Consider the following 23,033-nt stretch of genomic DNA (forward strand, 5'->3'; position numbering starts at 1 on the left):
TGTCATCTCTATGTGTTCTTGCTTATACAGGTTATAAACGTTTTCTTAATAAATGAAATAAAACAGATCACGAGCTGACTCTCCTCCGCCTGTCACTTATTCCTCCACTCCCATATATGTACAATATTAATATAATACAACATTACTGTGTTAGCTGGGAATAACATCAGCAATCTCATGTGTTTCGTGTCAAAGACTATTTCTATTCACATCCAGCGCGTGCTCACAGTCAGAGACTGTTTCTAGACGCTTCATCCAGCAGGAGACGCGTCTCAGCCTTTTTGTTCTTCTTGTCTTATTGGAGACGTTCATGCACTAAAAAACATCTGAGTGTATTCTTCAGGCCTTCATTACTGTTATATACCTAGTGAACAGTTCAAATATGAGGATTTTGTGGAAGTGCAACATAACTTGAATTTCAGAAAACATTGATCCAGGCCTCTGCACTTTCTCTGGAAGAAAAGACCAAAATAAACTCACATGTATGTGTTTCAGATAATGTTTCTGCAATCAAAAAGCCAGAGATCATTATGAACTAAATTTTCCAAATTTAGCAAAATACAAACTGATCTCATTTCCAACAGGCCACTGTTCTCGTTAACATTTACAGCTTTGTATGAATGTATTGTTTGTGAGTCAAAATGAAAGCTCCCTGCAGGAAAATGTTGCTCCAGACTGTTTGTCCTGCTGTTCTGAAACTAGTGGACTCAGACATTATATCTTTCTATAAGAGTCTATAAGACTTTCTATATATCTTGCTCTTCCTCAAAGAGTGAAATTCAGTGCCGAATGGAGTCAGTTTGAGCTGAGAACAAGAGACTGAAGGCTTAACGTCACCACAATGAATATGAAATGTTCCTGCTCCATAAAGCCATCAGAGAAACTCTGAAATCAGTCAGAGAGGAGAAACAATTGAGACATTTGATAAGAAATGAACAACAAACGAGCTGAAGACAGTTACAGGAGAAACCAGAGCCAAAGACTCTCAGGATCTCAGGATCTAACGCTGCTTTAAGACACTTTTCACATGTTATGGTCAGTTTGTTTCTGTTGAAAACGACACCATTGATCTCCAGGAAGTTTTGTCCTATACCGGAGTTCAAAGAGTCAATGTTCAGAGTTTGAATTCTTTAGAAAGAAGGATCTAGATGGTCACATGTGCTGATTCTGACTGACAGGGAGAGTTTCACATCACTTTACTACAGAGCCGCCTCACATCAGCTCATCTGTCCTTTCATTACTGAACCAGTTTGTCTCTTCAGATTTGTGGACTGAAACCTCTGAAGATGTTTGACAGATTTTGGTTCTGTTTGTGTTTGTGGCGTCTGGTCGGTGAGTTTGAAATGTGTATTTTTTTTAAATATCTCTGTTTGTTTTTCTAAATGTCCTTTATGTAAAAACACTGAAGCTCAAACAGCAGCAGCTTTAGTTTCAGTCGTGACGAGATTCTCATCTGAAGTCAAAGTGTTTTCTGTGTATGATGTGGAGCTCAAATCAACTTCAGTTCAGAGTTTTATTAAAAATCACCACAAAGATACAATTAATCCACACACCAGTTTGCGTCTGTTGTGCCATTTGGGATATTATTCTTCTGAAATGTTAATTCCAAACTATTTACTTTAGCAAACCATCAAGTTATTTTAAAGTCTTTTTGTGTTTGTTCTTCAGGTGTGTTCGGTGAGTCGTCTCAGTGATGGAGGGACATTCAGTCTTCATAAAAGGATGCTAATGATGTGATTCAGTGGATGTTCAGATATAAAAGCATAGCTAAAATGTGTGTAACAGATGGAAGAATTACTGTAAATGATGTTCTTGATGGGAGATTCAGAGATAGGCTGGAGCTGGATCTCTGACCATCACAAACACCAGACCTGAACACACTGGAGTTGTACAGTTTAGTGCATAAAGTCATTTAAATATATGTACATGCCTGATGTGAACAACGACATTGTTTCATTCTTGTATAACTTCCATGTTTGAACACAGAGACAGGGTTTCACAGACAGGGCTTAGCTTAAACCAGGACTAGGACTTGGTTAAATCAGGATATTTAAATAACTAATATAAAAATGCCTTAAGAACTTTACTGGTGTGCATCTTGAGACACGACAATGGCGCTGACATATTTTAAGATGTGCCAGTACAAGATATTATCAGTCAAAACAGCTTGAACATGTATTTTAGTCTGAAACTTGTCTGTGAAACCGGGGGATAATGTTTATATACCGTTAGCTGTGCTCTCTTTTCAGTTATGAGGGCCATACTTACACTTCCAAAGCATCTCTTCCATTTCTCTTCCTTCAAAAACAAGAAAAGGGCTAATGTTAAGAGGGCTCTGAACCTAGATAGAACAGAAGTATATTCATGTATTTATAGCGTTAATTACTTTAAACTTACTCTTTCAAACAACAGTCATGTCTATTAAACGTGGTTGTTAAATTATTGCACTCTCCATATTAGCACCACCATCATCTCTCCTCCGCTGTATGAGTAAAATTAACTTAACAGTTACACTCCTCATAAACAACATCGAGTGAAAAAGTAAAAGATTAAAATAATCTCATCTCAGTGGATCTCGCTCGTGAAAAAACTACTTAACTAACGGATGAGAAACAACTATTTTCGGCGATCACAAACAGTCTCTCGAGGAAAAGAAAGAGCGATAAAAGGTTAATGGCGGAAAAAAACGTCCATACACCTAACTTACCTAAAACAAAGTTTCCACCGTCTCATCCACAGCTCGTTGAGTTCACACACAATCACATTAAATAAAATATTTACATTTATCAATGTTTTGTAAAATATTTATTTTTTTATATGTTTTTGAAATAATATATTATTTGATTTATAGAAATGTTTTTATTGGATTTAGTTTTGATTGATGTATTAATTGGATGAAGCACTGCTTGAAAAAACTTTTTTTCAGTGTAAGTTGAAGAATAACTAGTTTTTTATCAATTAAAAAAAAACAGTGATTATGAAATTAAAAAAATAATAAATCAGTCTCTTTTTCAGCTAATTGAAGAAGAACATTTTGAACCTGTAAAAACCTTCTACAAATATGCATTAGAAGAACATTTTGAACATAAAATGAAACTCAGAATAAAGCATAATATAATTTATATCATAAAGCAATATTGTATACAGGAATAAAACTTTAGATATTGTTCTTTGGGGAGAAACTCAATCTTTGAACTGATCTGAATCTCACAGTTAAACCATTATTTAATCACATTTTGGAGTGACATATGTAAGTTAAATTTGTAACTTTTAATTTTACAGCTTTATATTGTGTCCCTAATACCTGTGTACTTACATAATAACTAAATGTGTACATACACAGTGTAAGTACACATTGGTACATAGTATCTACGGCTGTAATATTTCTGTAACTACACACATGTAACAACCTTCAGGATGGTTTGTGTAAGTACAAATGTGTAACAGGACATTGGTAACAACACTTTTCACTTCACTAAGTACTCATGTAACAGGAATTATATAATTACATTTTGTAACAACAATATGTATAAGAGTAATTGGAACCATTTGATCCAGGGGTTGGAGATGGGTAGGTTTGGGGATATGTAAAGTGGGAGGAGTTAGTGCACCACTGTAATACCATTGTACTTACATGGTAATTCCTCAGGAACTGTCCACTTTACATAAAGTATAACATCCTGGACACAATCCACAATTTATATGTAAATTGTAACTAATATATAGTAAATTGATTGTAATATATGATTACATGATCAATCTAATATAAAGTGTAACACTTTCTTTACCAAAAAGTGCTGTTAGTCCTGTAACACATTTGTACTTTCATTACCAAAAAGTGTTGTTACCATTCAGTGGGTTGTAATAGAAACTTATGAGACATTTGAATCCATTACTTTTCTAATCCAGGACTGATTTCATGTATTTTTAATCAAATAAAAAAAAAAATAATTCAGTGTAGTAAAAAAAATTCAAGGCACTTCAGTGTCTACAACTTTTTAATATTTTTGAGCATTATCAACTCTGGTTGAACAAGAAGTACAGCCCAAAGGGTCTTCTTTAGTCCAAAGACACCAAAATTATGTGTGTAACACACTGAAGTAAGGAACTGTTACAATTTTAAGTTAGGTGGTTGCACTTTCAGCTGTGAGTGCCATAATGGGGGGTGCTGACTAACAGGTTAATCTATTCGTAAACATTCACATGTGCAAACAAAGATAGTTAAGTGCGCCTGGCGTCCAGGTGCGGGTTAAAGGTTTAAAAACTGCTGGTCTTCAAGATGAACTTTATTCAATGAGACAAATTTAGATGTTTCTTATGAGACATTAATATGGAGAGATGTAGCACTTGAAAGCAGTGGTCCTGAAACTACATAACTTATTGTGATGTTGTTATTATGTCACTTGTTGTGGCTGCTTATGACAGATTAATACAGAAGAGATGCAATGTCGCACTTGAAATAAGATAAACTAGTTATTGTGCTTGTTTATTGTATGTCTCCGTAGAGAAGACAAAAGACTGAAACTCTTCCCACATACAGTGCAGTGGTACAGTTTCTCTCCAGAGTGAATCCTCTCATGTGATTTTAAAGGTGTTATTTTAATGGTTCTCTTGTCGCAGTGGGAACACTTTTAAAGTTTGCAGATTGTGTGAATCTCTTCCCGCACTGATCACATCGGTATGGTTTCTCTCCAGTGTAGATCCTCATGTGAACGGTGAGACTCTGTTTGCATGTCAAACTCTTTCCACACTGAGTGCAGGTGAAACTTTTCTTGTCTCTTCTTTTCAATAAAGAAATACTTTCAGTCTGTGAGAGAGTTTTTTCTCCAGTTTTGACATGATGTATTTTCTCCTCCATTAGATCTGAAATTACAGTTTAAAAAAGGTTACACTATGATTAAACTCATTAAAAAATTAGAAAACATGAAGTGAAAGTAGACAGCTGCACCAAATTATAATAATTTTGTTACAATTTTACAAAATAAGATACAATTATCTATATTAAAAAATACACACTAATCAAATGTTTCTGAGAACTTTTCGATGCTTGATCGACTCCACAATTATAACACTGTATTATAAACATAATATTAGCATTAATATACTGTAATAAAAACTTACTATGCAGTTAATAATTTTTTTAAACTAAATAACTGACCAATATTTTTCACTGACTACTGTTACAGCATTTTTTTCATTTTCTTCTTTTTTAAAATGAAAGCATTTTTTTAATGGCAACACCCAGGAATCAATATCATTTGAACATTCGAGTTTCGGTCCCTTTTTTGTACCCTGGAGATAGAAAGTCTCCCCTATATTATTTATTGGATTGTTTTCTACATTTTTTACAACTCCTACAGTATTTTTATGCTATAAACACTAAATCTGTTGAACTGCTGATAACTTTAATTGTTTTTCAGTCTCATTACTAAAGTATCAAGCATAAACAGTCAAGTCAAGTCAAGTCACCTTTATTTATATAGCGCTTTAAAAAAAACAGATTGCGTCAAAGCAACTGAACAACATTAATTAGGAAAACAGTGTGTCAATAATGCAAAATGACAGTTAATGGCAGTTCATCATTACAATTTTGATGTCATCATCTCAGTTCAGTTTAAATAGTATCTGTGCAATCATTTGCAATCAAGTCAAACGATATCGCTGTAAATGAAGTGTCCCCAACTAAGCAAACTCCATCAGTGACAGAATGGAGATAAACCTCCACAAGAAACCAGGCTAAGTCGGGGGGCCAGTTCTCCTCTGACCAGACGAAACCAGGAGTTCAATCCAGGTTGCAGAAAAGTCAGATGTGCAGAAGAATCATCTGTTCCTGTAGTCTTTGTCCCGGTGGGCGTCTGAGACAAGGTCTTTACAGGGGGTCTGTATCTGGGGCTCTATGTCCTGGTCTCCGCTGTCTTTCAGGGCTGTAGAGGTCCTTTCTTGGTGCTGATCCACCATCTGGGCTGGATACGTACTGGATCCGGGTGACTGCAGTGGCCCTCTGACTTGGATACAGACTGGATCTGGTGGCTACGGTGATCTCGGAATAAGAGGGAACAGACTAATATTAGCGTAGATGCCAGTCTTCTAACGATTAGCAAGTACATCGGGGTGTTATGGGTAGTTTTCCCGGTTCCGGTTTACCTAATTAATGCGGCCTAAAATATCCTTTAACGGATGGTATTAGAAGCATATTAGTGTGTTTCTGTGTAAGCCAGGTTAAAGAGATGGGTCTTTAATCTAGATTTAAATTGCTGAGTGTGTCTGCCTCCCGAACAATTTCAGGTAGGTTATTCCAGAGATTAGGCGCTAAAAGGAACAAAACAGCAACCTGTTTGTTCTTCAGTGTGTTTGATTCTGCAGGGTTCTGGATCTTCATGTTCTCTCTGTCCTTCCATAAACTCTGTCTCTGCAGATTTCACTTTTTACAGATGCTTTGATGCTCATCTTCACTTGTAGACTGTTGGGAATATTGCAGCATTTATTGATGAACTGCAGTGGGAGGAGCTTCACTGAAGGTGTGATTGTTGTGGGAGGGGCTTCACTGAAGGTGTGATTGTTGTGGGAGGAGCTTCACTGATGGAGGAGCAGATCTGCCAGTTTGTGAGTTTGTTGTTCTACCAATTCACATATTAAGCATTTATGTTTATCTGGTATTTATACTAAAATCTGAATTTTTACACAAATTTACACATGCATTTCTGTTTTGTCTCTAAGATTTTAACATTTGATATTTACAAATATTAAAATGTTAAGAAAACAAGTAAAAAAAGAATAAATAGAAGTACAGTTATGTAAACAATAAAAATCAGTGTTTCCATAATTCCTCCAATTAGAGATTGAATTTTTGCTTATTTGTTTTTCCTTTTGTGTTGGTTTATATTAAACATAGTCTGAGACAGACTAATGATGAAAGAAATGTTAGGACATTTGTGTCTTAAAGACATCATAATAGTAGGCTAACTGCATAGTTTAAGTCTGATGAGAAGAATGAAATTAACTTTTACTTGCAGTTTACAGGAGATCTCCATAATGAATGAGGTGAAAACAGGATTTTCATCAGCTGATAATATTGATGAGTCTCAGACTATAAACACTCATTAAACAAGACATTCAGGATCAGCAGCAGATCATCTCACTTTATTCTAAGTATATTATTCTGAGTGCTTTCCATTAGCAATACAGAGCCCTTCTGAAAAAAAAAATAAATAAAAAAACATACTTCCCACACTGACATGTCTGACACACTTATCTTTACAGTTTATGTTTGCAGTCCTTTTCAAATATAGGCTATAATTTAAAAAAGTAAAGTAACTGAAACTATTTTTTTTTGACAAACATAAATGTAAAAAAAGAAAGAAAGCTAAATAACATTGAAATCGGATCAGCATGTCTAATTAATTTTCCTAACAGATTCATCCTTTCATTTTTGGCTCCAAATATTGAAACAATCATACACACGAATGTACAGAAAACAAGCATTAGAAGAAGAAGACAAAAATCAACCATGAATTAAAAAAAAAAATAATGATTTTGCTGTTCTAGCGGTTGATGAAAAAAAATGCCTCTCACCAGACGTACTGTATAAGACTGGTGATCCGGCTAATGTAACTAACTAAAGACCTGTCAGTATTCTACGAGTTGTTTCTAAAGTAATTGAAATGGTCGTTTTCAATCAGTTAGTACAGCATTTAAATCTTGGTCATTTTCCATTACATCCTATGCCGTTTGGATTTAGGGCACACCACTCTATGGAGACAGCGAACTGTTATTTCATTGAACAAATTAAATCCAGTCTTGATAGGGGATGCGTTGTTTGAGCCATCTTCCTTGATTTTAAAAAGTATTTTTATACCGTTAATCAATGTTTTTTTATCTAAATTATCAAAGTTTAATTTTACTAATAAATTAACATGGATGGAGTACTTACATACTTAAATGTAAGAAAAGAATGTACAAGAATTAATGATGCATGCTTACCATTTCTTGACTGTAATATTGGAGTCCCACAGGGGTCGGTTCTTGGACCAATTTTGTTTAGCATATACATTAATGATCTGCCTACAGTTTGTCCAGAGGTCCAGGTTCGGATACAGTTCTTTATACTTATGTTAAGACAAAAAACAAGCTGCTATCAAACTTACTGCTGCATTGAACAAAGTCTCAGATTGGCTAAGACATTCTTTTTCAGTTAGAGCAGCAGAATGATAGAATTTAATTCCTGTTTATATTAGAGAGAATACAAAATTTAATATTTTTAAAACTACGCTTAAAGTAGGGCTTAAAGAAAGTCAAATATGTGATCATTGACTTGACTTATTAAACAGATTTGTGTATTATTTTTAAATGCTACGGTTTTTAATAGCGTTCATTATGTTTCTGACACATAATATCATGGCGGTTCTACATTGAATTACACCCTGGGCAGACCCCCATTCGAGTCCCCCCTCCCCTCCACCCCTAAATTTTTTTTTTTTTTTTTTTTTTTTTATTTGTTTTTTGTTTTTGTATTTGCCTTACCGAATGTGGTATCCTGTCCATGGGCCTTTCATTACTGTCAGTTTATCAAAAAGTAAATAAAAAATAAAACTTAAATAATGTGTGCCAAAAATGTATACAATCAATATATTAAAATGAATTAGTTCAAATCTTTAGTAAATTAGATAACATAAAGATATCACTAACCCTGAACTGCAACTATCCACTTTATTCACTTTCTAAAGTGTCAAATTAAGCAGAAAAGATAATAAAATTATATTATAAAATCATAAAAGCTGGCTCTGGCAACACATCAGAGGTTGCACCCGCGATTGAACAATTGTAGTCACTTGATTTTCATTTGCTCTGAGATTGTGATTTTTACTCACTCTGATATGTGATTACAAGTTCATCAGCTCATCAGGCACTTATAGCAATCGTGCTTGACAGGTGAAGAAGTTCATCAGCTTCAGGTATGCATCTACGGTCATGCAATTACACGCACTAAAGTAGCTATTGTATTTATTTACAAATGTACATACTGTAACTACACTTATACATAGCCATATTCTACTTCATTCACAGTATTGGTAGATGTGTGTCTGTAGCACATTTTTGTAATTGTTTGATGAGTGCATGCTGGAAGTGATGGCTGAACAGGTCCAATGACCCAAGGCGCTAAGGTTTGCTTGCTGCTGTACTGCCACCATCCACTGCAGAACTTGTGCAGGCCCACATTTAAAGAGAAGACATTCCTCCACAGTGAGTCTTGTACTGTAATCTGGTCCTTGTAAATATTTGTAATAAATGATGTATAATATTGAACTTTTCTGAATTTGTCTTTATTTTAATGTCTAACCATAACTAAAATAAATAGAAGTGCACAATTGTAGAGGCAACAGGGAATAAAACATACAATTCACATTCACTAATGTTTCTTCCATAAGATACTGTTTAGAAATAGCTGTCTAACTAATTACAAATGGCTAATTGAAAAAACTATTGAAGGTGGTGCACCCGGAATCCTGTATATTGGCCTCTTGGGTTGGGGAATTTGATCCGTATCTTCCAGCCACAACATCTGGGGATCACCACTCTGTTGCCCACACCAAGGCGGCCATGCCACATAGAACTCCATGTGTGCCATGTTGCTTATGCAATTTGCAGGTATCTGGTGACAGCAAAGCCTTTCCAGGTCTGTGTCCATATCCCTCAAGTGCACCAATGCAGGACATCTCCAAAAGGGTCAGGGCTCTGGGATACCTCAAACATGGCCATTACATCAAACATAAGACCTGGCAACCTTATGAGGATTGTATTCAACAGCCTGTCCTTCTGCACAGACTCCAGGGAATGCAGTTTTACCTACAACGCAAGGATTTAAACTTTTTATTTTAGTATAATTGATATTGATGATTTTATTATCTTGTAAATACCATACAAATGTCATCTCTGAGGGAAAAAATTATTAAATGGGTTAAGACATAGCCTATGCTAGTACTTAGTTATAACTCGCTGTTAATAGACATATCACAGTGGGTTAAATGACCAAATATGTAAGTCGAAGATAATTCATAACTCTGAACCAACATCAACTCTTATTGATTCCAACTGCAACGGTATTTTGATGCATTGCATATAATGGCAGGCTCTCATGCTAATCGCAAAGCAACAAACTTATGACAAACTTAAATAAAGTTAAAATAAATACTCTTTTCAACCCACCGGAATATGTTTAACAGTGTTTATTATAACCGAAAGTAAGCTAAGTTTGTTTTCACAGTTACCTGTAAAGAAATGTAATATATAATTTGGAAAGAATGATACGGATTCCCGTCTCTCTATTTACTATACGCTGCGCGTCACGGGCCCGCACCCAGCGGAAGATGCCAGGTGACGTGGGCTCATTGTATCCATTAGGTAAGTGCTTGTTCGCAATCTCATGAATAAATACAATAAAACGAAGGTCTGCATCACCAAATTAATAGTCATGAGAATGATGACAAACAGTAATGACAGGGGGTGTCACAACACCTTGAATTATTGATGATAGAGTGACTCAAGCACTACGCTGAGCTTACCTCATCAGCCATCATGAACCATCGACATTGACTCAAGGGTAACTTCCAGGAAACTGAATAGATCGATCACGAGTGTATTAGCACTCCAAATCTATCCAACATTTTGGCGAGAATATAGATTAATCTCTTGTTCTGTGTAGTAGCCTATTATTAATAATATATTATTATTAATATTAATTAATATATTATTACTTTTGGTCCTATATTCATGATTTCACATTTTAATATCCATTATAAAATCACATAAGCCGAAGTTCTGTCTCGTTTCAATTATTAAAAATTCAAGTCACTTTTGTTTTATATTATTATTATTATGCATGTGTGTGTGTGTGTGTGTGTGTGTTTTGTAATATAACTTTGTAATATATATATATATCTTCGAAAAACACTGCAAAACAATGCATCTCAAATCTCAGATTCTTCTCAAATTCTCAGATTCTCTCTAACAAATAATGCACAGTGGTTGAATTATACAAATATTCTTTAGAAATATGCTACAGTATAAGTGTACATGTAAATACTGTTTGGAGAAATGTGTAAATATATTACACAATTTCTTTTGTGATTGTGAAAATGGTCATGACTTTTAGGGCTTGAACAGTTATAGTTAACTGTCTAAATAGGCCCATTTAAAAAAGCTATTTACAAGCTTAATTTAGGTTCTCTGTGTTTGAGCAAGAGCAGCACCAAACCAGTAGGCGGTGCTAATTTCCCAAAAATGTAGGTACATGTTAACACGCAATTTACGTGTTAACATGACAAATTCACACGTTTTGGGTTTTTATATATGTGTGAGAGTGTTTTATGTTGAATGTGCCTGTATCTGCATGATTACCATCTGTTTGAGTGCAAATCAGCTATTACTGTGTAATCACAGCTATCAATGTGAATCCCATCTATATGAATAGAGAGTGATTTATTTACTCTATGGCGCATTTGTGTTATTACCATCTCTATAACTGGCCATCGGCACAAGATTATTGACTATATGACCAGAATTCATTGTAAATGCTGCATTTCTAGCAATCTCAGGATGTTCTGTAATTGGCATACAAAGTTAAATCTTTTTTATTTTATTTATTTATTTTTCTTACTCAAATTATTCTTATTGTATTTTTCTAGTGCTCAAATAAATCACTTATATGATGTCTAAGTTTCTGTCTAGTGTTTTATAATTGAAATAAATATGCAGTGGTATGTTTAATGACTAAATAGTTTGTAGAAGCCTTCAATACAGTTGGTAAATATTTTTTATATTTGGGGGGTGGGGGGGGGGGTGGTGCTATACATAGTCTCATAAAAATGGTTGCAGGAATCTCATTTTTCATGGCATCTCCTTCAGATTTGAAATAGAAACTCATGAGACATTTGACATCCAACCCATTACTTTTCTAGGTTGCTCCAGGACTGATTTCATGTATTTTTATATATATAAAAAAAAAAATTCAATGTGGTAAAAAAAAATTCAAGGCACTTCAGTGTCTACAACTTTTAATATTTTTGAGCATTATCAAATCTGGTTGATAAAAAGTACAGCCCAAAGGGTCTTCTTTCCAAAGACGCAACAATTATGTGTGTAACACACTGAAGTAAGGAACTGTTACAATTTTAAGTTAGGTAGAGCACTTTCAGCTGTGAGTCCCATAATGGGGGGTGCTGACTAACAGGCTAATCTATTCATAAACATTGACATGTGCAAACAAAGAGAGTTCAGTGCGTCGGCGTCCAGGTGTGGGTTAAAAGGTTTAAAACTGCTGGTCTTCAAGATGAACTTTATTCACTGAGACAAATTTAGATGTTTCTTATGAGACATTAATATGGAGAGATGTAGCACTTGAAAGCAGTGGTCCTGAAACTACATAACTTATTGTGATGTTGTTATTCACTGAGACAAATTTAGATGTTTCTTATGAGACATTAATATGCTTGAGATAAACTATAGAGAAGACAAAAGACTGTCTTCCCCATATATTATTTATTGGATTGTTTTCTACATTTCTTTATGAATCCTCTCATGTGATTTTAAAGGTCCTAACTGAATGAATCTCTTGTCGTTCAAAAGTAAAAGTCTTCACACTCAAAGCACATATATTCTCTCACAACAACTCCTACAGTATTTTTATGCTATAAACACTAAATCTGTTGAACTGCTGATAACTTTTATTGTTTTTCATTATTATTGTTTAAGTATTAATCATAATCATGTTTGTTTTTGAGTGTGTTTGATTCTGCAGGGTTCTGGATCTTCATGTTCTCTCTGTCCATTTCAATGCACCAATAAACTCTGTCTCTGCAGATTTCACTTCTTCCTGATGCTTTGTAATAAAAACTTACTATGCTCTATTTTCTTCACTTGTAGACTGATGGGAATATTCCAGCATTTATTGATGAGCTGCAGTGGGAGGAGCTTCACTGAAGGTTGTGATTGTTGTGGGAGGAGCTTCACTGAGTGTGGATTCTGCAGGGTTCTGATCTTCATGTTGTGGGAGGAGCTTCACTGAAGGTGGGAATATTCCAGCATTTGATTGTGGGAGGAGCTTCACTGATGGGAGGATTAAGCAGATCTGCCAGTTCGTGAGTTTATTTTTCTACTTATTAAGCATTTATGTTTATCTGGTATTTATACTAAAGTATCTTAATTTTTACACAAATTTACACATGCATTTCTGTTTTGTCTCTAAGATCTTACATTTAATATTTACAAATATTAAAATGTTAAGAAAACAAGTAAAAAAAGAATAAATAGAAGTACAGTTATGTAAACAATAAAAATCAGTGTTTCCATAATTCCTTCCATTTGAGTTTGAATTGTTGTTTATTTGTTTTTCCTTTTGTGTTGGTTTATATTAAACATAGTCTTAGACAGACTAATGATGAAATAAATGTTGTTAGGACATTTGTGTCTTGAAGACATCATAATAGTAGGCTAACTGCATAGTTAGAGCAGCAGAATCATAGAATTTAATTCCTGTTTATATTAGAGAGAATACAAAATTTAGTATTTTTAAAACTACGCTTAAAGTAGGGCTTAAAGAAAGTCAAATATGTGATCATTGACTTGACTTATTAATTTAATGAAGTATGATGTGATATTGTATTTATTGTTGTAATGAATAATCATTGCTAATGTATAGATGATAAATGTTTTTAGCATGATGAAAATGTAACTACTATACTGAAGGAAAATGTCTTCTTCATGGCTGGTGTTTGTATATTTCATGTCATACAGACAATATCATGATGTTTCTTTTTTTATTTTTTTATTTGCCTTTCCGAATGTGGTATCCTGTCCATGGACCTTTCTTTATTACTGTCAGTTTATCAAAAAGTAAAAAAAATATAAACTGTAATTAGTTCAAATCTTTTGTAAATTAGATAACATAAAGATATCACTAACCCTGAACTGCAACTATCCACTTTATTATCTTTCTACAGTGTCAAATTAAGCAGAAAAGATAATAAAATTATATTATAAAATTATAAAAGCTGGCTCTGGCAACACATCAGAGGTTGCACCCGCGCCCTCACGACTGTCTCAAGCCTTGTTCACTTTAGCCAGCGTCTGGCAACAATCATTTTCATGCCAGGGACACTGAACATTATTACAAACTGTCTACACTCATATGAGGAGTTTTGAACAGCAAATTAGTCATTCAGAGAACAAATATTATGTTTGAACATGAAAAAATGACCAAGGTCCGGACCTCGGTGTTCTCATAGCTGGCTACAAGCCTGATCTTTGTAACTTCATTTTTGAGTTGATATGAATCTCACAGATGAAACTGCTGGTCTTGAAGATGAACTTTATTCACTGTTGCAAATGTAAGTTTTTGTATTTTTTGTTATGTCACTTCTTGTGGGTGCTTATGACAGACTAATACAGAATAATACAATGTCACACTTGAAAGAAGTTAAACTACTTAATGTGGTATTTTATTTTTATGACTGCGTAGATTAGATAATAGAGTGAAACTCTTCCCACATGCAGTGCAGTGATATAGTTTCTCTCCAGTGTGGATCCTCTCATGTGATTTAATATGTCGTAACTGACTGAATCTCTTGTTGCAGTGTGAACACTAGTAAGGTTTTCTCAGTGTGGATCCTCATGTGTGGATTATCTCTTGTTGCAGTGTAAACAATAGTAAGGTTTCTCTCCAGTGTGGATCCTCTCGTGCTGTTTTAGTTCTACAGCAGTAATAAAAGTCTTCTCACACTCAAAGCACATATGATCTCTCACACCAGTGTGTATCTTCTGATGTAGTTTTAAACTATGCAGATGTAAAAAACTATTTCCACATAAAGAACATGAATGTGGTTTCTCCTTTGAATTAACTTGTAGGTGACACATCAGGCCTGAAGCCTGCAAAAATGTTTTTCCACATTGATCACATTCATTCAGCATGAACAAACTGTTTATGTATGTTTTAGTTTATATATAGCTTATCACAGATACATTAAATAAATGCCATTATGATACTATGACAGCAATATAATGATCTTAACGTGTCAATGAACAGATCTGAAGTCATCAGTGTAATGAATTAGGTGAAAACAGGATCTATTGACATGAAATAAAGAGGATTTTCAGCAGCTGATAATACTGATGAGTCTTAGACTATAAACACTCATTAAACAAGATCAGCATCAGCAGGATCAGCAGCAGATCATCTCACTTTATTCTGAGTGTTTGCTGATAGAAACTGATTGTCTGAGTAAGTATTTAGGTGCTCTATTGAAAAGTATTACAACTATTTCTCAAATGATACAGAAAAATACAAAACCAAATATACTTGTTTTTCTTATAATTACATTCATAACAACAAAATAGTTCCCTCTAACCGTTTTGTATGTGAAGAGAAACAAGACAAAAGCTTCTTTACAAGTGTTAGCAGGCACAAGAATAGCCTTACAACCCTTAAACAGACTATAACGTATTTACCTGCGTTTTTGGTTCAGAACAACATCATTAATATGTGAACTGTCACAATTAAAGCACAAAGACATAACACATTACACCGAGAGACCGTTCACAAGTGTGAGCACAGAACAAACAGAGGTTTCCGGAAGAGAAGTTCATCAGGCGAGCTGGAGCGTTGACTTTGTCGAGTCATACAGTTTAGCGGTGAGAATAATGTCTAATGCCCTCATATATCTTTAGTTATCATTTTAGAGAGATGTAAAAAGACTTCACGGATATCTTATTCAGCCCGCTGTGATCTGTACTGATCTGTACAACATCACAATCCAACTATTTAATTATGCTATGACTCAGAAATTTAGTTATTAGCAGATCTGTAGAAACGAATCATGTCATTGTCCAGCTCAGTTCAGTTCTCATTCCAATAGCATCAGTACATCATTTATAATAATGGAATGAACAAAACTGCACTGAATATACTGTTTGTTTGTTTCTAGGAGAGCGTCAACTCATTGTACAGTGTACCCCTCTTTGCATGAGAGGAAGCATTAGGAGAGAGGAGAAGAGAGACACTGAAAAGACACTCGACAGATGTTGGTGAGACTTTATTTCTGGGAATGCATTAAAGGTCACTCACATTCTAGTTAGTCAGAAATGTAAACCTGATTTTAGATAGTATTTAAATGAGATTAATAACTCCAGCTACTTGCAGGCATACAGTCCTGTATATTTTACACTACATTGTGATGCAGCCTGAATCATAATCACACCGTGTTCATTTGTTAGCCAGAGGGCAACTGATCCTTAAACTAAACTATATCCCACTTTATTTATTTTCACACCATGTTCATTTGTTAGCTTGATTGTGTCTGATTGGTGTTTTTGTTCCTTTCCACTGTTGACTTTAGGCTTGCTTATTTGTGAACCACATAATATTCAGTAATATTATTGATCTGACTCCACTGAGACTGAACTGAGCCAGATGATGACACCACTGTTTTTCTCGATGAGTCAACACTGATTTCAACTGAACAATCACACTTTCTACTGTTTAGAGCTGCTTCACAGCAGAAGTGAATTCTGTTCTTTTTTGGTGGACTCTTTGATTCTCTCTGATTGACTGGAAGGTATGCATTAAAAACAATCAGTGTATAGATAATTGCAATCAGTTCAATCACCATTTTAAATTAATGTGCTGCTTTTACTGTAGCACACACGTACAGTCAGAACACTAGATCTAATGATGTGTAACCAAACAAACTCATGAAAATTAACTTCGTTCTACCCTTCCAGTCAAATTGTACTCCACAAACATTAAAGGGTTAGTTCACCCAAAAATTTTTAATTCTGTGATTAATTACTCACCCTCATGTCGTTCCAAACCGATAATACCTTTGTTCATCTTCAAAACACAAATGAAGATATTTTTGATGAAATCCGAGAACTTTCTGATCCCTCTTTAGGCAGCAACACAACTTCCACATTTAAGTTCCAGAACAGTAGGAAAGATATTGTGAAAGTAATCATGTGACTCCAGAGGTTCAGCCTCAGTTTTGTCTTCTGTTGTCTTCATGCGTTGTGATGCTCTCGTGAATGCACATTACAGATCAATATTTTTGTAAATAAGTGGTAGATTATAAATTTTTTTTTTTTTTTTTTTTTTGGACACAAACACTTGTGTTGCTTCATGAAATTGAGTCAAAACAACTGGAGTCACATTAATTACTTTAACAATGTCTTTCCTACAATTCTGGAACTTGAATGTGTAAGTTGCAAGTCTGCAGGGTCAGAAAAGCTCTCTGATTTCTTAAAAAGAAAATCTTTGTTTGTGTTCCTAAGAGGAATGAAGGTCTTACGGGTGTGAAACCACACAAGAGTGACTAATTAATGACAGAATTTTCATTTCTGGTTAAGCTATCTCTTTAAGGACAGTTTTACCTTAACTTTTGAACCTAGCTTTAACAGGTTTGTATTACACAATTTTAATCAACTTCAATGGAGGCAACCAGTTTCATGTCGTGTGGTTCTTTGCCTCCACCTCATACATTAAAATCATGTAATGCACATCTAGCCATGGATTAGCCCTTATGTGTGAAGAGGGTTATAGGTTACACAAAGTATTAAATGAAGGGGGCACAATAACTGTAGAACACATATATTCTATATACTGTATCCTAATGGTATATTTACATATATTTGTAAATTATATATTTTTAAATTATTATTATTTTATTATTATTTTAAAACTTAAGGTTAGAATTTTGAATGAAAAACCAAAATGATCAAGAGGGCAAATAATTGTGGAGGACAGTATCTGTACAGTTTTTAAACATGACTGTGTCTTTGCTTTTTTCCAGAAATGCATGTTTTTGTGCAAGGAGAAGTGGCATGGACTATCAGAGGAGGGTCAGAAAGCTCTGAGATTTCATTATAAAGATCTTCATTTGTGTTCTGAAGATGAACAAAAGACTTGCGGGTTTGGAACGACATGATGGTGAGTAATTGATGACAGATTTGGGTGAACCAAGCTTTTAACTTCTTTTACCTGGAGTGTTCAAAGACATAGAGCACCTTTACATGGACAACAATCATTTGATTTTAACACTATTAAGACAATACTCTGATTAAGGATCTACCATGTTAACAGAGATTTTTGATTAACTTAATCTGGCTTAAGTCATATTTGAAGTAAGCAGAATTGAATTAAGACATGTGGAGTATTCCTCTTTTAGTTGCATTACTGAAGTGCAGTATAGATATTTCTTTTCACCGTATTTTACGACAGGACACACACACAGTGGTCAACCGTTTAACGGCAAATAAAAGAGCTTCAACACCGCCATCGTCTGTATGCACGTAAATAATTTACTACTACTGAAGCTTTCATAAAATTAAAAATGAAATTCCCTCAACTGTACATGACATCATCACGAAAAATATCTGTTTATATGTGAAATTCTGGAGGGGACGTCGGATGGCGTTGCATGGGGACGTAATGACGTGTGCCATTAATCAAACTATGAACAAGCCTTTAACATGTAAAATGAGAACATGAAAGGAGTATTCTTAAAGCAACTCACGTAAACACCTTAATCATAATATTGTCTTAGAATAAGGTAAATAATTAGTCCATGTAAACATAGTCATTATTAATGCTGACCAATATGCCGGTAAGAAATGAAATGTATAAGGTAAATAATTAGTCCATGTAAACATAGTCATTGATATCACAATTCAAGATTTATTTTGTTGCATACTAAATATACCTGTAATGAAAAGTGCAAAATAAACTTCAGAATTTCTGTAGTTTTTGTTTGTTTGTTTTTCCAGACTACCATCCAAAATAGTGTTTCCACATCTGAGATAAAGGCAGTCATTGAACGATGAGGATAAGCTCTTCAAAAATTAAACCTGCCTGAATAATGAGGGGAAGAAATGTGCATGATTGTGTGATTTATAAATAAACACTAAGTACATTTAGTGTAACTCTCAGCCTGTTATTTTAAGTTTAAAGAAAAGTAAAATCATTTATTGATGCATTGCTGTTTGAGGCATTCACTGTTGTTTTGTACCTTAATTAATTATATTGCAGATGTGTGCAAATAAAACTTGTTATTCTGAATTTTCTGGTTGCATTTCAGTGTTACTGTACAGCATTTTATTAGTATTGCACATTACACTTGTATTGAATTGTACTTCAGTTGTGTTATAGATTGCAGTACTACTGCAGTTTTATTGCAGTATAATTGTAGTACTACTTCAGCTGTATTGCAGTAATACTGTGGTTCTATTGCAGTTGTTTGTTAGTAAAAACATGTTTTACATATGTTTACAAACATTATAAACACAAGCTATTTTAATTCCTTCCCTCCACAACAAATCCTCTAAAACTAGCCTGGCACCAATCCAAATGTTTCCATATTCGCGACATAGCTGGGTGCCAGAATAATATTTATTACGTATAGGTTTTACACTTAACTTGCATTTTCGACGTAATTCATCATCCTTCACAAAGGCTAAAACAGCACAGTGAGTCTCTGGTCACGCTGAACGCAACAATTGCCTATTTCAATTGAGCATTGCAACTTTTATATGTTTCATTAACTGAGTTATAACTGTGTTTGTTCAGAATTAAACAGAGTTGTATTTGTGATGACCCTGACTCAAAAAGTTAATTGTGGAATGTTTGCGCTTTGTAAAGTTAAAGTATTGGCAGTTCAAGTATTTTCATAATATCTAATTTGTAAAAACAGAAAGGAAAAAAAATCAATGTGATATTAGTCATTTTCAATACTATTTAGGGCAGATAGGCTAGTATGCACATTGGGGTGCAAGCTTATTCTTGTTACATAAGGCCACTGTTGTCACCGGAAAAACTTTGACCTGCAGTGCAAGCGCCAAAAATGACAGATTGTGAAAAGCACATATATCTACATCACAGCAATCTGTAAAACTGAACAGAGATGATAAATTCAGAATATAAGATGAAAATAACTGGGCGTTTTCTATTTGTATGTAGAAACTGAAAGTTAATTATAATTTATTTAGTTCTGAACTAATTCAATACATTTCATATATCTTAATTATTCATCATAACCTACAGACTAACTGAATGAAATCATTCCATCTGAATTCATAGACTATTGCTGTAATGAAAGAAATGTAATCAAATTTCTTCAAATAAACACAGGACTGTATTAAATTCTGTTTTTTAGTTTTTTTTAATTAATTTTTAGATTGATATGTTTGTTTTGGATTATTTGATATGATTTGTCTGTCATTATTCATTAACCCTTCAAAGTTGTCAAATGTAGCAGAAGGAGGTGACTGGAGCAGATTGAGAGGAGAATATGAAGAAACAGCAGGTGGCGCTAGTGCACTGTTTTAGTTTGTGGTCTGCTGTTAGAAGGAAGAAGAAGGAGAAAGCAGGTGGTGTTTGTGCTTCACATTCCTGTCCAGTTGGTGGCGCTGCTGCACGAGATCTGTTGTTAACTGGACTTTGATTTTCTACAAGATGAAGTTGTGTCAGGTGACAAACATCAATCATGAAGATCGCACAGGTGTTTAACAGCGATCACAAACCGAAAGTGTTTTAAAGACTTCTGGATTCTGTTCCTGCAGCACAAGATCGTCTGAACTAATGCAAGTAAGTCTGAATACTTTCACCATTACACTTATTTAGGAGAATGATGAACGCATTTCAGAGCTGGATGAAGCGTGATTTGTTAAGTTATAACTTATACCTGTCTGTCGCCGAAGAAACAAACCACCGAGAAGCAGAAATATATTAATAAAACAAACCGTTTAAAGACGACGACACGTGTTATAAACATTTTTTACAAGTCCGTAAAAATATCTGTAAAAAATATAGACTAGCAGTCAGAATAATTCTAAAAGTGTTGTTTTATTTCCTCCTTTTTCTATTTTAAGTCTCGAGACTGAAGGTATTCTGTGATCAAATCAAACCTGTTCTTCCGGATAGACAAGTTGATAAACACGAGCAAAACAAATGTTCTTTTAAACTTCTTAATAAAGACGTGTGTTGTGAGTGATCTGAAGAGATTATTACATGGCAGTATATTAGTAGCATATTTTATTTTTATATTGATTGCTTGATAACTCATAGATTCAGCACTAGTTATTTTCTTCATCATTTCTTCCTCTGAACTATCATGATCTTGATCTCATTGTCATGTCCAGGTCATGTTGAGCGTCTGATCGTCTTCAGAGACACAAAGATCTCAGTGTTGAGCTGTTCATCTGCAGTATGTCAGAGAAGAGAGGAAAGATGAGTCTCTCACAGAAACAGAGGTAAGATTGAGTCTGCTTTCAGAGAATCATTTTAAACACTGCTGCAGTTTCAGAGCTTTGCTGTTAAAAACAAAACCTTAAACATTGTTTTATATTTACAAATGATTTGCAGAACTTCAGAGCTTCATAACTTCTACTTAAAAATAGCATTTATATTTTAAAAGTAGCCAATTGATGATAAATATCTCAGAATTGAAAAACCAAAATCATCATTAACAGTCAATTACAGTCGCCCTTCAGCACTGGGTATGTACTAAAGTAAATTATTCCACATGAGTAATTTTGGTTTTTAGGTCATAAAGTGATTGTCAGACATTAACAATTGACTGTATACTTAATTTAAAGTGTTATATGATGCTTTAGAATGTTTTCATTTTTCTTTAGTGTGTAATGTATCTGTTTGAGTAAGATCTTCAAAGTTACAAAGGTCACAGTCTCCTTTATTCTATCTAACAGTGAACACTGATCCAGAAATGATTAAAAGGTCTTGACTGAAGTCCAGATATTAATTTCACAAATGTGTGCGTCACAATGTGAAATATTAGCGTAATGCTGTTCAAAGGTTTACACAAAGAGAAGACGAGGCTTCAGTGAGTTGTAGTGTTGTCCTCATGTTGTGGAGACGCTGTGTGTTTGGATGCGAAAGCAAACCTGCTTTGTTTGGATTCAGTGTTTAAGATTTATTAATAACTCTGTTCCTGAGCCGTACGACCCAAAGGTTATCTTGTGTACAGCACGCTTTATGAAGCTGCAGTGCATTTTCTCCCAGCTTCCTGTGTACAACATCAGCTACACACACCTAAATACACTGTACATAAAATACAATAAACCACACCTAAATAACTGTATTTTATGTTGATACTTCAGGACATAAAGTTGTTACAGTGAAGAAGAAAAATTATAACTTTATGAGGTTGTATCTGAAAGGTTAGAGAGTTGCAAATCTCTTTAATTAGATCAGTCAAATATGTGTACAAATATATTTAGTCTCACATTTTAAGTACTTTACAGAAATTGTTAAACAAATGTGAGTCTATAAACAAGAATGACTGCTATCTTTAAAACTCTGCATTGTTTCTGTGAAGGACTAGAGAGAATGTGTGTCAATATAAAACACAGATGAAGCTCCTGTAGAAAAGTTTCTCTTCTCTCTTTGTGTCATTAGTGTAAGATCAGGATCACATGTGTCTGTGTGAAGAGTGACCGGTCAAAGGATGACATGCCGAACTTCAGTGAGAGAAAAAAAACATCACAATCAAAAGGTATTTATTATCTTTGACATTATAATGTTGTGTTGGCTTATTTCTCCACTAAGATGCTTGTGATAGAAATGAATGAATAAAACAATAAATCACTGATTTTCCTAAAACTTTTATTGAACTCCGTCTGGAGCTTCTTTCCAGTAACACAATCTCACAAGCAGCCACAAGGAGGTATAAATTAACCATGGAAAATAATCATGCAGCCAAACATGAATATGTCTTTCCATCTTCATAGTCATAGATGAACAAATGCATGTCTATACTGTTTCATTACCATCCTCAACAGTGAAGCTCTTTAAATGAGACACTGAAGGATTAGCTGAAGTATGTTTTGTTCTTTGGTCATTAGTGTAAGTCAGGCTCAATGGTCCAGCTCTGTGTCTGTGAAGCTCAGGTCAAAGAATGAACCCCGAGATTCAGAGAAGAAACATCACGAACCAAACGGTATTTACTTTAGTTTAAAGGAGACTGTCAGAAGGTGTA

At 34.4% G+C, this 23,033-nt stretch overlaps 1 protein-coding gene and 2 long non-coding RNA genes across 3 annotated transcripts in view; 1 reads left to right on the plus strand and 2 right to left on the minus strand.

The window, feature by feature from the left end:
- Window positions 1-23,033, minus strand: part of LOC109055738 (ribonuclease inhibitor-like) — a 536,777-nt gene that overhangs the window by 430,320 nt on the left and 83,424 nt on the right. The window lies entirely within an intron of this gene.
- Window positions 4,672-6,473, minus strand: LOC122141385. Its single transcript, XR_006157762.1, has 2 exons — window positions 6,332-6,473; window positions 4,672-4,863 (listed from the first exon to the last, which is right to left on the minus strand). It is a non-coding gene; the product is annotated as an uncharacterized LOC122141385 (long non-coding RNA).
- LOC122141401 lies at window positions 6,465-17,990 on the plus strand. Its single transcript, XR_006157785.1, has 3 exons — window positions 6,465-6,603; window positions 15,975-16,074; window positions 17,835-17,990. It is a non-coding gene; the product is annotated as an uncharacterized LOC122141401 (long non-coding RNA).

This window comes from Cyprinus carpio, chromosome B22, assembly GCF_018340385.1.
Source record: "Cyprinus carpio isolate SPL01 chromosome B22, ASM1834038v1, whole genome shotgun sequence".
Taxonomy (NCBI): Eukaryota; Metazoa; Chordata; class Actinopteri; order Cypriniformes; family Cyprinidae; genus Cyprinus; species Cyprinus carpio.